The sequence below is a fragment of the Cricetulus griseus genome, chromosome 3 (assembly GCF_003668045.3).
Source record: "Cricetulus griseus strain 17A/GY chromosome 3, alternate assembly CriGri-PICRH-1.0, whole genome shotgun sequence".
NCBI classification, from domain to species: Eukaryota; Metazoa; Chordata; class Mammalia; order Rodentia; family Cricetidae; genus Cricetulus; species Cricetulus griseus.
Genome location: NC_048596.1, coordinates 144,596,353 through 144,612,407, shown reverse-complemented (window position 1 = coordinate 144,612,407; position 16,055 = coordinate 144,596,353). Strand labels below are relative to the sequence as shown.

At 40.6% G+C, this 16,055-nt stretch overlaps 2 pseudogenes; both read left to right on the top strand.

Annotated features, from left to right (window-relative positions):
- Positions 1 to 426: 426 nt before the first annotated feature.
- On the top strand, positions 427 to 2,742 carry LOC100750914 (annotated as a pseudogene).
- Positions 2,743 to 3,943: 1,201 nt separating this feature from the next.
- On the top strand, positions 3,944 to 12,805 carry LOC118237709 (annotated as a pseudogene).
- Positions 12,806 to 16,055: the final 3,250 nt, after the last annotated feature.

Here is a 16,055-nt window from a genome sequence, read left to right as displayed (position 1 = left end):
CCCCCTTTATGACAGTGATTTGAGTAAGTTAACACTTCCAACTAATGTTCACAAGCATGGAAAGACTTGCATACAGTAGAGGTCTCTATCTAGATGTGTGGGTATAGAATGAACTAGTTCATTGATTTGTGTAGAGTCAGATGTAAACATTGTAGTGTAACAAGAAAAAAATCTGTATCAGTTATTGGGAAACAGAAACTTGTTACAGGCGAAGGGGTGGGTGACTTTCTTCCTTTTGTTCTTTCCTTAGGACCCATGGCCTCAGTGGTCATCCAGATGTGTAGATCACTTTAGACATGTATTTTAGAAAATCTGTGATTCGTTCTTAGGAGCATCCTATTCCTAACTACTTTGTGTTATGATTTCATCAAACTCAGATAAACAAAGTCCATACAAAGTGATTATGATGACTATATTTAAATTCATATGCACCTGAGAGAACTACATTTGCAAGATGCAGAAAACCATGTAATTATAGAGAGGCAGTACAGCACATTGCAAGAAGTATTTGATCTTCAGTTAGAGCTAGTCTCTGCAGTTGTCTTGGGTAATAAAGGACAAGGAAAAACCACTTTCTTAAGAAAAGCAATGTCTGCTCAACAACACTGCTTTTTTATGAAAGTGCTTTTCACTTTTCTCTTATTCCCTAATCTAGTCAGGGGAAGAATAGAGGAAAGCAACAAAAGGGATACCATCATAGAGGAAGCCATTATAGATTTAAAAGAGAATTCTGGCACTAAGGAAATGTTCAGAGATCTATAAGGTTGACACAAACCAGCAATCAAAGGAATAGTTAAGAGGCTACTTTAAATGCCCTTCTCCAATAATGAGATTGATGACATCCTAGTGTCTTCATCCAGTAGCTGATGGAAGCAGAAGCAGACACCCACACCTAAACACTGAGCTGAACTCTGGAATCCAGTTGCAGAAAGAAAGGAGTGATGAGCAAAGGGGTCAAGACCAGGCTGGAGAAACCCAAAGAAACAGCTGACCTGAACAAGGGGGAGCTCATGTACCCCAGACTGATATCTGGGAAAACAGCATAGGCTTGTTCCAGTCCCCCTGGAGGAAGTTAGTTTGGAGGTCTGGACAATCTATGGGTCCACTGGTAGTAGATCAGTATTTAGCCCTAGTACACAAATGAACTTTGGGAGCCCTCTCCACATAGAGGGATACTCTCTCAGTTTAGACACACTGGGGAAGGTCTGGGCCCTGCTCGAAATGATATGGCAGACTTTTAAGATCCCCCATGGAAGGCCTCACCCTCCCTGGGGAGCAGAAAGGGGTTGGGATAGGTGGTCAGTGGGAGTCAGGAGAGGGAGATTGAACTGAGATTGACATGTAAAAGAAACTTGTTTCTAATTTAAATTAAAAAGGGGGGAAGCAATGTTGGATTGGGCATCAGGAGACTTATGGCAGAACAGATTTCAGTTTGTTTTCTTCTCTCATCTCACTTAACATGACAGAGTTAAGCTTAGCTCAGCTCCTCTTAAGTAAGTTGTCTGAAGGTACAGAGGTGCTGGATGATGTCTCTTCTGATCCTAGGAGATCTTGTTTATACTGGAGGGATTTGACTACCTGAAATTTGACTTGGAGCTCCAGACAAACTTTTGCAGTGACTGGAAGAAGAGTATGCTAACACAAATTGTCTTGGGAAGTTTCCTACAGAAAGTAATGTTCCCAGTATCCTCTCTGTTCTTGAATTGGGACATCCAAGTGATCCAAAAATTTATCTATTGCTTCAGTATCCAAGGAACTTTATTACTTGAGGATCCACTAATCTGATCATAAAGTTATATAGTGTGTTCTTCTTAAACAATATTGAGAAAGGCTTAGAAGTCTTTAATTATTTACAAACCAATCAACCATTGTTCTCTGTAGGCAGCAATCCTTATATATGCTGGTGGTCTGTAGTACTATAAAGTGTCAGTGTGACAGGAGAGAGGAAATAAACTTAATTTGTTACTCAGATTGGCTTTGTTCACAAGCTTTACATTGAGCTCATTCAGATCAGAGTATGTCAACTGTCCATTTAAAAAGATCAGAGACTGATTAAAGACCTGGTACCTTGGCTGTAGAAATGGGAATTTGTGTTTAACTCTGAGTGTCTTAGGTGAAATGGGATATGGGAATCTGAGCTGACAGTGTGGCTGCAAATGAATTTTCTCAATACTCGTGGTGACTTCCTCATGTTTTACCATCCTGAACTACAGTGGTATTTTGCTGTCATGTTCTATGTCCTCAGATAAGACAAAGACAAATATCACTCCATCATTGGAAGCCTAACCGAACTTCTAAGAGAAATTTATGCTCATGGTGAAATCTAATGGTTCATGAATGGGAAAATTTTGTTTGGAATTGACACAGAAAAAGTCACTGCCACGCAGAAACTACATTTTGTTTGTATACTATCAAAGGAGATGAGACAGGAAATCCTCAAATGGTTTACAAGTTTGAGTCAAGGAGAGTCCATGGGAAAACTGATGGGTCCCCAGAGGTTGTTTGATGCTCTTCTTGATAAAGAGGAAGTAGGAAGTACGACTTGAAACACAAGTGCTGGATCTATTTGAAGAAATGACTGTTGATATTAGTAGTGCTGATGAATTGTCAGTGGCTACAATCTATCTGCTGAAATCTCAAAAATTAAAGAAACTTCATCTGCATATAGAACACAGAATTTTTTCAGAAATCTGTAACCAAGAAGACGGTGACTTAGAAAACGTTAAACAAGAGAAGATATGAGTACATCTCTGAATCTTGTCTTCAGTTCTCTAGTTTTACCTTAGTGTCCAGGGCACTGTTTTATAGGTGTGTTTGTGTGCACATTGTATTTTTATGAATGCATGAAGAAGTCAGAGGAAGATGTGGGGTCCTTCTCTATTGTCCTTCATCTTAATCTCTTGAGACAGTCTCTCACCAAACTGGAAGCTCATCATCTTAACCAAGCTAAGAGCCCAGTAAGAATTCAGGATCTACCTGTTTCCTCTTTCTCATGCTGGGGCAACAGCCTCATGCATCCATGCCCAGCCTTTTATGTCATTCTGTGCATCTGAACTCAGTTCCTCATGCTTGTACAGAAAACTCCTACCCACCGATTGCCCTTTCCAGCATGGTGTTTCCCAAATTCTTATACAAATATGCATGAGTTCAGATGGAATAGTCAGGAAGTACTTTAGTTGAGTGGTGCCACTGCCGTTTATTATCTATGTGGCTCTAAACAACCATGTCTTGAGTTCCTCCATTTATACAAAGAACAAAGATATTACAAGTCCAGTTGAGGTGAATGTGAGCAGGTTTGTTGCAGTATCTTGCTCTTTTCCTTCATACATAGCCGTGTTTAGTGCTCTGGTGATTACACTGGAGAGAATTCTAGGAACTCATGTCTGGTTAAAGGCTGTATTCTTACTACATTGCTCTGGTTGGCTTGCTTTGCATTGGCTTTAGGCTTCCAGCTCATACTTGATCTTTCAAATGTTTTGCATCTTTTATGGTGATATTAATGGATGTAGGTTATTTTTCACTAAGAAGTTGCACATACCTCCCTGAATTCACACAGAAGTCGTGTTTTCTCACAAAAAAAAGGAGACATTTGAGAACAGTGTAAGGGTGGATGTCTTTAAGAGTTATGTACAACTATTAGCAGTGAGTCTCCCAAAACTCAGTTTAGTTCGTCTCACCTCAAACCATTCTTCATCATAATCTTTATTCAGTGCATTCATTTGTAATTTCATACCTATGTATCATGCCCTGTGTTTTTTCTCACCATCTAGTCAGTGATGTTCTCCTTCCACCCCATCACCTCAACTTCTTCATTGGATCCTTTATCACATTCATGTCTTTTTCTTTGTCAGCAATTGAGTTTAACTAGGGCTATCAGTGTGTCCATGGGACTGGAACTGTGCATTAGACCCTGGGTGGCTGAGTTGTGTGTACAAAACTGGAGATGACTGCTCCTCCCCCAGAGTCCGCAAGGTGTCACTGTTGCAGCCAGGATGGGTAGGGCTCAGAGAATCTCCCTCCAGTATAAGATTTGAGTGGAAACAGACCAGGACTTTTGCAGGCAGTGGAGGCATCCATAGCTCTTTTGCAATTAAGACTGCTATGGCGATTCCATGCCCAGGTGATACCATTTTGTAGCCCACATTGCTCACTCTCTCTGCTGTCTCTGTCCCTTGTGTGCTACTTTCTTTTTTAAAAGATTTATTTTTGATTTAATGTATAGTTATGTCTTGCCTGCATGTATGTCTGTACCATGTGTACTCCCTCAGGGTGTTGGGAGTGATCTCCCCTTCTTAGGAATGTCTTGAATCGCATTGAGCTACCAGAAAAAAAGCGTTATCTCATTGCAGCAAAGTAAATGAAGAATGGAGAGAGTTGTGCAGTATTTTCCAGAACTTGCAGGTGTTGGAACTGGCCCGCTGTAATTTCAATGAAACTGTGATCCATGATCATTGTAAATCAATGTCTCCATCTCCTATGATGACTCTGAATGGATTTAAGCTCCAAAGCATGCCATTAGTTTTATAGTCACCCATTCTTTAAATAGTTAGGTGAAATTCCTTTTCTACTGAAGAAGACTAATTGATAGCAATGCACAACTAAATCCAAAGTATCAAATACAATATTAGCAGAAATCACCTATTTGATGTATTCTATGTCATACATGCATACACATACATAAGATTTATAGGTGGATTGTAAATATCTATATATCCAGTGTGTGTGTGTGTGTGTGTGTGTGTGTGTGTGTGTGTGTGTGTGTGTGTATTCATGTACACGTCAAAAACAACTAATTTCTAGAGACTGCAATGAATGATGATGGAAAGTTCAATTGTAAAGATTCTTTGGATTGTGTATATGTATGTGTGCATCTGAATTGGGTCTTGTGGAGTCAGAGTCAGAATAAGCAGTGAGCTGCCCAAAATGGGTGCTAGGGACAGAACTCCAATGCTCTGCAAGTGCAGTATGTGCTCTTAACCACTGAGCCATATGTCCTGCTCAATGATGATTTCTTAGTCATCCTGCTAACATCTGTTCCTTATCATGAGGTCACCTGACTAGCCATGAGTTTGGTTACATTAACCCAACCTTGAAAATGAATAAATACAAAAACCATAAAGAAGTCACATCTAATTTTCTTGAACTTTTAAGACCATTCTGGATAGCCATGCCTTAAACAGCATTAGTATTTACTAAGCTGGAAACTGGTGGCACATGACTTTAATCCCAGCTCTTGGGAGGCAGAGGCAGAAGGATCTCTCAGTGGGAGGCCAACCTGGTCTACAAAGTGAGTTTCAGGTAACCCAGGGTTGCACAGAGAAACACTGTATCAACAAAACAGCAAAATAGTTTTTAAGCCTAATGAGCCCTTCCCCTTGGACACAGCAAGGAACATTAATACAAATATAAGAATCTGTGTTATACATAAGGTGTCAATCTGGTATGGTTTCTGCTGCTGTGATAGACACTATGACAAAAAGTATCCTGGGGAATGAAAGGGTTTATTCTATTTTACCATTCCTAGCTCATAATTCATCAAGGGAAGTCAGGGCAGGAACCTGAAGATAAGAACTGAAGCAGCGACCATGGAGGAATGCTGCTCCCTGGCTTGTCTCCCCCTGGCCTGGTCAACAGTCTGTCTTATTCACACCAGACCCTCTTGCCCAAGAACAATGCTACTCACACTACTCACACTGGCATTTCTATGCTAATTACCTATCAAAATATGCCCCACGGACATGCCAATCTGATGGAGGCAATTCTTCAATTCAGGTTCCCTACCTAGATAATGTTGAGATGGAAAACTTGATTAGCCTTGACAGGCAATGTTTAATATGAGGGTACAAGTGAGTCTTCTTAGGATGTTCTGCATGTTCCACAGAGGTGGGGGAAATAGAAGGGAGAGATAGGAGAAGCTTGAGCCTATGTTGGTCTGGCACTCAGAGGTAACCAGCAAGAACCTGTGAGGCAGCCACAGTGCCCAAACAAACATGCTGTGGGAGGCAAAGTTTGAAAGAGCATGTGTACAATTTTCTTTGGCATGTACCCACACAGCGTGGTATAATGTGCTATTTGGCCTTATTCCACAGCTGTTCCTTCAGCTGTTCCACAGCTGACTAACTTTGCAGATGATACATTATTTCCTACACTTCTGCGACTACCTCACCTCAAATCCCTGAATCACTATGGCACAAATCTCTCCAGTGATGTGGTTGAGCATATGTGCTCTGTGCTGAAATGCCCAACATGCAGAGAGGAGGAGCTGTTGTAAATCAGGGCATTGTCTACAGCCAATTGCTTCTCTAAAAGTATTTAAAAATCCTTATTTAGACTTAACTTTGAACATTTTGCTTTGCATGGTACATGTTGTAGAAAATGAATTTCATTGGGATAGTTATTTTTCTTTGTTAAAAATGCCTGTGTGTGTTTATGGTGTGTGTGTGTGTGTGTGTGTGTGTGTGTGTGTGTGTGTGTGTGTGTGTGTGTTTCACTGATATTGGGAATCAGATATACATGGTTGCAGATCATATAGTGATGAGGTCTAACTGCATTAAAGGCCATGGCTTCTACCCACTACATTCCCTGTCTCTCCGTTGGATTTTGTGACCAAAAATAACATCACCAAATATTTCTAAATGGATCCTTGAGAGGAAAGGTCATCCATATCTGGACTTTTTCTGCAATCAGTAGAACTCTGACATTCACCATGATAGTCACATAAATATACTTAAGAATTAAATAATGGTATGATGTAGATGTGGACTGGTATGTACAGAATTAGAATCTGGGGCATTTGTTTGAACAGTAGGAAGTCTTACACAGATTACCCAAATATATTATTCCTAACCTGTGACATGTACCTCACATGTAGGTTGGGGAACTGTGATATCTCCAGTGAGGCTTGTGGTGTAATTGCTACTTCCTAACCAAATGCAAAGTGAAACATCTATCATTGGTTGAAAATCCCTTGAAGAACAAAGGAGTGATGCTACTGTGCCAAATTCTGAAACATCCACATTGTGTCCTGGAAACACTGATGTGAGTTGTTCTTGGGGAGCATGCCCTGGAGACATTGCAGAACCCTGCATGTGGGTGCAGCTGTCATAAAGCTGGTCAAAAGCCCACTGAGGAATGCAGGAGACTATAAGATACGTCACTAGTCCCCGCCTCAGTACCATATCAATAAGTGGATTGAATGTAAACAGAAATACCATGAGATCAACTTCAGAAAAGGCAGGGGTAGCTCTGAAATTCCTTATATATAATTTTATCTTAATGGATATGATTATTATGAGGAAAGATGATGCCCTTGGAAAGAGACTGGCCACAAGGCCAAAGAAGAATATAAATAAGAAAAATATTTCTTTCTGATACAGTCCTTCCTTCATCTTACCTAAGTCACTGTGTGCTGTCTCCTGTTCTGAGGTTGAGGTTCATTCCTCATGATAGCATTCTGCCAGGCTATTGTCTCAGGGAAGCCATACCAGATAACTTGGGGAATGTGCTCAAAGATATCTGGGTTCAAGGAAGAGAAAGAGTATACAGACACAAAATTGTGTCCTCTTTGATCATGTACTCATGCACTAGTATGTATATGTGCAGCTTACAGACATGAACATACATATAAAATGTAAGAGCTTTGAATGTTGAACATCTGTTTACAGAAGAAAAATGCAATTAAGTACCTTTTACATGAACTGCTTATGAGTAGTCCAGAAATATTTCATATTTCATTTATACTTTTAGAATATTTGCATATCATGAGTCTTGGTGATGCTCCCTAAGTATAAATATGAAATTTATTTGCGTAGCATATAAAATTTGTGCAACATGTCTTGGGGATAGTTCCATGTAATATTTTAGTGCCCTCATGTTTTGACCTTTGTTGGATACATGAGAGCACTTGTGTAATTTTCTGTGTACCATGTGAGTGGTATATTGAAGTAAATAACTCTTGATGACTTGTAATTTTAAAGAGCTACATAAGGCATGAATTAATTCAAGTTTTATCTTGTCCTTAAAATACTAGCCTTCACCCATACAATTAAAGGATTAGGAAAAATATTTTGAATGAAGTAACATTATTTGCCTGGAGTAATAGCTGATTGGGTAAAACACTTGCCAGGCTAGCATGATGATGTAAGTTTGATCCCCAGAACCATGTGAAAAGCCAGTTGCAATTACATACTGAAGACATGGAGACACCAGGAATCCTAGAGCTCCCTGGGCAACAGCCACATCCAATAAATGAGTTCCAGGACACTGAGAGACTCTATCTCATTGGGAGCATGTCATGTCCCAGCATGTGACACATGAACTTGTCCTCTGACCTTCACCTGCATGTGCACCTGCACAGACACACACACACACACACACACACACACACACACACACACACACACAGAGAGAGAGAGAGAGAGAGAGAGAGAGAGAGAGAGAGAGAGAGAGAGAGACAAAAATAATATATCCCTCTAGGGCAGGCATCTGCAACAGGATAAATTTCTGATGTAGGTTGAAGAATTATTTGACTTATGTATCTACTTGTTTACAAATCAATCAAATTGGGAAACATCTATGGTGATCTATAACCTCAGGATTTTAAAACCTTTTTTCAAAAAGATTGCTAGTGTGTGTGTGTGTGTGTGTGTGTGTGTGTGTGTGTGTGTGTGTGTGTGTGTGTACACACATATAAATGATAGAAGACAACTCATGGGGTGGGTTATTCCTTTCCATCATGTGAGATTGAACTCAGGTTCCCAGACTTGGTGGCAAGGGCCTTTATCTGTGGAGCAGCCCATTCCAATATGTATTCATGAAAGTGGAAATTCAGTATGAGAACATGCCAGGCTTTGCAGAGGCATGTAATGCTATGACAAAAAGTGAGCTACTGCTGTGGAATCATCTTTGCAGTTTGTCATATTGCTGTCTCACCTTCATTGCCTGTGGCTGCCTCTATGAAGTCCTTTTGTGCAACAGATCCCTCTCTCTCCTTGACCTGGGCTCCAATTTCCAGGAAGATACTGGAATAAACATTCTGTGTGAAGCTTTGAAAGACCCAACATGCTGCCTGCAGGAGTTATGATAGGGATGTGTTCTCATCCCTTGCTGGGAATGCAGATTCTGTTGTTGGCCTTCAGAAGGAAGTGGGAGGGTAGACTTGTGTGAATGTCAGAGTCTCCTCACACTCTGTGGTGAAGCTTACCAGCCATGAAGGGTGTCTTAAGACAGGGAGCTCTTGGTGATTGGCTCATGAAGGTGAGTGTGGAATTATAGCCCTGATGAAAGAAGCCCCAGAGAAAGGCTATGGGAGTCACCTGCTTCAGAACCATTAATACACACACATATTAGACCTGCAGAAATGGTATCTACATATACTTTCATCAGTCATGAATCTATGCTTGTGTTTATGTATCCATTTACATATCTGCCAATCATATATCTACCAACCTATTATCTGACATTAATGAATTTATCATCTTTCCTTTATTCTTGTTTACAAATTTATTGTCTTTATTTACATACTATACATCCCTTCCTATAATAGTCTGCCTATCACCTATCCATTATCATTCTAAACGTCATACTAATTATATGTTCCCTATACATCTAACATGTCTGCCTGATGTCTATATTTAACATCTATGCATTCATCATCTTCACATTCTCTATCTTCACCCATCTTATACCCAGTATCTTCCTACTGTCCCACAACCTCTCTCTTAACCATTATTGTAAGTGCCAGGGGGAACCATGAGCTTGAGGCTTAGGGAGGGTTTGGGGATGTATTATGTTAAATACTGGCAGAAGTTCACCACATGATGACATCTGCATAGATATATGAAATAAGGGATAAGGTAGCCTCACTTATTTTCAGGGCGTCTGTAATTTCACCAGGGGAAATGGCGGTAGGAATAGGAAATACAGAGATTAAGGCAAAAGAATTGCAGCGAGCCAGTGTGGAAGAGAGTAACTCAGATGGAGTATTGTCATCAGTATTTCAGAGCAGCTTGGGCATTTCTGATTGATACAAATACATGGAAATATGCCAAGCTATTAAGTTGGAATCTAGTGGTCCTGAGATGTAGCTCAGTTGGTAGAATTCCTACTTAGCATACAGAGCCCTGGTTTTATTCTACAGCAGCTATGTAATTAGTCGGAAGCCAGACTAGGACATGAGACTCTATTTCAAAAAGAAAACATAGTTAACAAATGGCTGTTGTAAGGAAGAGTGGGTCAGTCCAGGGATAAGCCCTAAATGGTTAAAAAAACAAAAATCACTGGACACATGGTACATACACGCAAACCAAATGGACTTAGTAGGTTACATATTCAAATATATGTATGCTTGCAGGAATACATATATACACATATGTATATAGATGTAACAATAATTCTTAAGTTGGGGGACCTGGGAGGAATTGTAGGTGAGGTGGAGGGATGTAGTTGCAGGGCTTATATGAAGTTCGAAAAAATAATTAAGAATTCCAAACAAAAGGAATGGGCCTCATAATAAATCAGTCTGCTTGCATGTGTGTTTCCCAGGTTGTCTGGTTGCTATCTCACTACAGCCTGCTGTGAGTTGATCTCTGCTGTCCTTTCTCATAATAAAAATCTAAAACCCCTGAAACTTGGCAACAATAGCATACACGACACAGGCATCCAACAGCTATGTTAAGTTCTGAGGAATCCTGAATGTAAATTACAGTGTCTTGGGTGAGGCTTTACTGACTGAATGGTGTGATGGGTTCCCAACTCAATGAGGAAAAGCTAGAGGGTTAATAGGTGTGGCGGTTTGGAAGAAAATGGCCCCCAAATGGAGTGGCACTATTTGGAGCTGTGGCTTGGTTGCATGTGTGGTCTTCTTGGAGGAGATGTCATTTTGGAGATGGGCTTTTCTGTCTCATATTTGCTCAAGCCACACACAGTGTGTCAGACCATGTCCTGTTGCCTGTGGGTCAAGATGTAAGAACTCTCAGTTGCTTCTCCAGCACCATGTCTGCTTGCACACCACCATGTCCCACCATGATGATAACAGACTGAACCTCTGAAATAAAGGGAGCTACCATAATTAATGTTTTCTGGTATGAGTTTCTGTGTCATGGTGTCTCTTCACAGCAACAGAAACCCTAACTAAGACAATAGCATTACAAAGAACTCCATCTAGCCCAGTCTCAAGTTTTGAGATAAATATTAATACACAAGTTTTGCCCAGACAACAGTTGCTGCAGGTTTGAGTATAATGGCTTTGTCATGTTTTATCCGTGACAATATCTGGTTCTTCTAGTCTTGCTGACCCCTCTTCTGTGATGTTTCTGATTCTTCGGGGAAGGGGTGATATAGATGTTCTATTTGAGGCTGAGTCACTCTCAGAATGTTGACCTGCTGTGAGACTGTGTATTGAGCAGTCCATTGCAAAAGGAAGATTTTCTGATGAGGCTTGAGGGCTGAACTAACATAAGACTAATACCAAGCATTTAGAACAATGGTTCTCCTTCTGTGGGTCATGCCCCTTTGGGGATCAAATGCCCATTTACAGGGGTCAATTAAGACCATCAGAAAGCATATATTTACATCATGATTCATAAAAGTAGCAACAATACTGTTATGAAGTAACAATGAATAATTTTGTGGTGGGACTGTCACAATACTAGGACATGTATTAAACTGTCACAGCATCAGGAAGGTTGAGAACCACTGATTTAGAAGGTAATTTTGTTACCTTAGGTAAGTGGTAGTAATTCATTGTCACTTAGAGCTTATGACTTGCCCCAACACAGGTTCTTCACCAGGTTCTTTACAGGACCTGGCATGAGTGAATCCCAGAAGGAAGAGCAGAGGCATTCAAGGAGCCCCAGCCCTACCTAAGGAGCTATTGGAAGCTGATGCCTGCTGAGGGAAAGAGAGCCAGTTTTCCTCAGAGATTAGCCCTGGTTAACTGTGCTCCAGTGGACAGTCCTAACCCAAGCCCATAAGGCAATGATAGTTGAGCATAGTGCACTGCTTCTCAACCTTCCTAAAGCTGTGACCTTCCTCATGTTGTGCTTCCACAAAATTTTAGTAGCTTCTTCAGAACTATAATTTGCTACTGTTGTGAATCATGATGTCATTATCTCATGTGCAGGGTGTGTGATATGTGACCCCTGTGAAAGGGTCATATGACCCCAAAGAGGTCATCAACCACAGGTTAAGAACCACTTACCTAGTGGGTTTAAAAGACTATGAAGTTGCTTGGGGTAAGGAATAGAGAGGTCTGGGAGGAGTTGGGAGTGTGGCAAGTATACAGATATAACCAAGACCCTGTTGGAGGGCCTCACTAACCTTAGGAAGGAGTTGGGGATGTGTGTGGGGGGGTTGTGGAAAACATGGGAGAATGTGAGGGCAAGGGAATGGGGATGGATATATAAATATGAGTAGTAATTAAATAATCAAAAAGATAAAAAATAAACAGTCATCCTCTTCCCAAAAAAAAGACACATGACATACATGGATGATATTCTCAAATAATAAAATATACTATTCCACGAGTCCTGGAATTGCTTAGTGTTTTTACATACTATGGACATTTGGTGCTGGAAGCTTGGAACTGTCACCCAAAAATACATTCCTTTTCTGGTATTTTCCCTGTTACATTTTAGACATGTGTGAGTTCACTACTGGCTCTTGTGCAGACCTTGGTTTGGCTCTCACCAAATGCAAAACTCTGACCAGCCTGAACCTGGACTGGATGACCCTTGACCCTGATGAGCTAGAGCTGCTGTGTGAGGCTTTGAATCACAAAGCCTACAACTTGAAGGTGCTGGGGTGAGTGACCCCAGGGTCAGGAGTGATGTCATTGAAGGTGCTGGAGTGAGTAATAGCTGTCTTCCAGGGTTGGGAGTGACATGAGAGCAAGCTCTTCTGTGTGGGTTAGCTTCAGTTCACCCCTCTGACCCTGGGGGCTGGGGAGTTCTGTTGTGAAGGACCACCATTGTGCTCTAGGACAATGAGATCACCTGTGGATTTCTATCCACTCATGAGTACCACCCTCTATGGTGATTACTCCCAACATAATGGGGCATCTTTTAGACAACTTAAGATATTAATTATTCAGCTCTAAAGAATAACATAATCACAATATTTGTAGAAAATGAGTGGACTTAGAAGTATAGCAAATAGGGTCACCTAACTTAAAAATGCAAAAATAGCATATGTTCTCACTATTATATGAATCCTTGTATAGGATATGTACACACGCACATGCCCACATGCGTACATGAGCATACACAAATATGGGTATAACATTAGAAAAAGAGTAAAGGTAATAAGAAGAAAATATTTAGAATCATGAGATCACATATAGCATACATTGTGTAAGTCTCTTAAATGGTCTGTCAAGGTAAAACACTTTTTCAACACAAAATTTATCTTTAAAAGGGATTTAGGTGTGATTGTTTTCCTCTGCATGGAATTCTGTGCACCACATGCCTGCCTGTTGCCTGCAAAAGCCAGAGGAGGGCATCAAATCCCTTGGGATGGAGTTATAATAGTTTTGAGCCTACATGTGAGTGCTGGGAGTTGAAGCCTCGTCATGTAGAAGAGCATCCGGTGCTCTTCACCAATGACCCAAATCTCCAGCCCAGAAGTTAATTTTAATAATTTTATGTATTCTTTGAAATTTTCATATATATACAACATGTTTTGATCATATATCACACCCCACTAACAAATTCCAACCCTCAAGGGACCTTCTAATCCCAATTAATAACCCCTGAGTCTAAGTCCTTTTGACAATGTGCCTATGGGTATGGAGTCATCCACTGGGGCATGGGCAGCCTGCCAGCAGCCAAATCTTAAAGACATTGCCACTCAGCAGATACTAACAGTTCCTCTGCTAGGCATGGATCTCAGTGTTCCTCCCCAGTCCATGTTGGAACTTTGAATGCAGGTGTTGTTCTGGCAATGTCAGCATCAACTGTGAGTTGATGCATAAGATGGTCACATCATGTCTAGAGGACAGCATTTTGTAGTGCTTCTTCCCATGCCATCCTCAGCAAATAAGGTCTATATGCCTCTTTTATAATCCCTGAGCCTTGGATAGGGAAGGCTGATGAATAACACATCTATGGCTCAGCATTCATAGTCACTTGATCTAAGCACTTTTGAGCAGTTGTGAATCTCTGCATTAACCACTACCCAAAGGGGGGGAAATCAGCTTCTTTGACCAACATTGTGAGAAGGACACATCTTTGTGTATAAATGTAATATTTAGAAGGAAATTTGACAACAATCCCATTTAAGAGATCAATAGTAGGTTTCCCTCTGGGGCCTGTAATCTCCTCAGTCATGGGATTTTGACAGTGTTTACAGTAGCAGACCTTAAATCACCCCTGGGTAGCAGACATCATGAACCAATCAAAAAGCAGTTGGCTACACCTACAGCTTTCATGCCAGTATTCTACCACTGGGCACAGCTTAATCAAGCATTTACATGCCTTCTGGGAGACACACTCATCTTACCAAGGGCTACCATTCTACTTACAAACACTACATCCCACATACATTACCCATAAATGTTCAGTCCCAGCCTATAGAACTTACTCCATATGTGCAGATTGATTAGATGAGTACCTGTGAAAATGTCTGGAGGAACATCCTATTGGGAAAAAAGGTTCTTGCCTCTCCCCTATTGTCTTGAGTCCCATAATGGGGCTACAGAACGTAATGTGCAGGCTAGGATGAGATGTTAGAATGGCTGGGGAGGGGCACAGAGTGGTAAATAAAAGCGAGAACATTAAGTTATGAGCTGAGTTGACTGAAAGGGAGGTTGTAGAGGTCAGGGCCGAATGGGCAATAGATGTAAAGAGCCTGGCAGATGATGTGTTAGCTCTTTAGTTGAAAGTGAAATGACTGTGCTTATGGTGATCGGACAAGAAAAAAGGCAGAAAAAGGAGAGGAAATTGATGAAGCCAGCTGTACTCTTTCAGAGCATCATACATACCAATTTCTATTTGTGATTTTAAGGGTGACCTAATGCCCCAAATCTAAGGGAAAATTCATGAAAAACAATGTTGAGTGTTTACTGTTTAAGACATTTTTGAAATTGAGGCACAGGGTGCCCTGGTCCCTCACTTCCAAGGTTCAGGAAACATTGAGGAAGAGGATTTAGAAAGATTGTAAGAGTTGGGAGGAATCCTACAAACAGGATCTTCTACACCTGAAGATCCACTCATGAACTGACAGTAGCAGTAGCTGCTTGCACAAGACATGCACATCTAGTTGGTCAGTATTCAATCAAGGACAGTGGAGGGGCTCCTGACCCCTACCCCTAGCTGAGGAGCTGGGGGACATTTGGTGGCTCTAATGGGAAGGAGAGTAAGTTTTCTTTAGGCATGTGACCCCTGGTATGTTGTATATTCCCCAGAGCATGCAACCTCCATCTAAACATACATGGCTATCACTAGTTGGACTCAGGGAGTTACTGGGGAAGAAAAGGACATGAAATTTGGAAATGTGGGAGAGAGGGGAATTGGGAAAGGATATGATCAATATACATTGTATACATATGAAGATTCTAAAAGAGAAATCAATAGTGTTTTAAATATAGGTATAAAGATAATAATCTTTTGGTAATTCTTGTTTTCTAGGTAAACTTATTGATAGTAGCATGGGGGAACAGGCAGTAAGAATACAGGAGCATCAGATATACTCATGGGTGAGCTACGGTGTAGCATAAACTTCAAGTGTCTCATAGAAAGTGTCTAGGATGCCAAAGGGACACCCTTAACATAGATGATTAGTAGATTGATGGTGACATTAATTATACAAATTTGAGAAAAGTCAACACAATATTAAGTTATAAGGCAGAATAAGGAATAATAATTTTGTGGTTAGACATTTAAACATTGAATGGGCGGAAACAGTCATATTACTTCAATGTTTTTAACTTTAATCTTAACATCTTAATAGACGATTTATAAGAATTGATCTGGATGCCTATATTACATTTCTGTATACATGACAGGGTCCCTACTGTGATGGAGAGAATCTGGCCTTCTATTCACACTCAATACATTCCT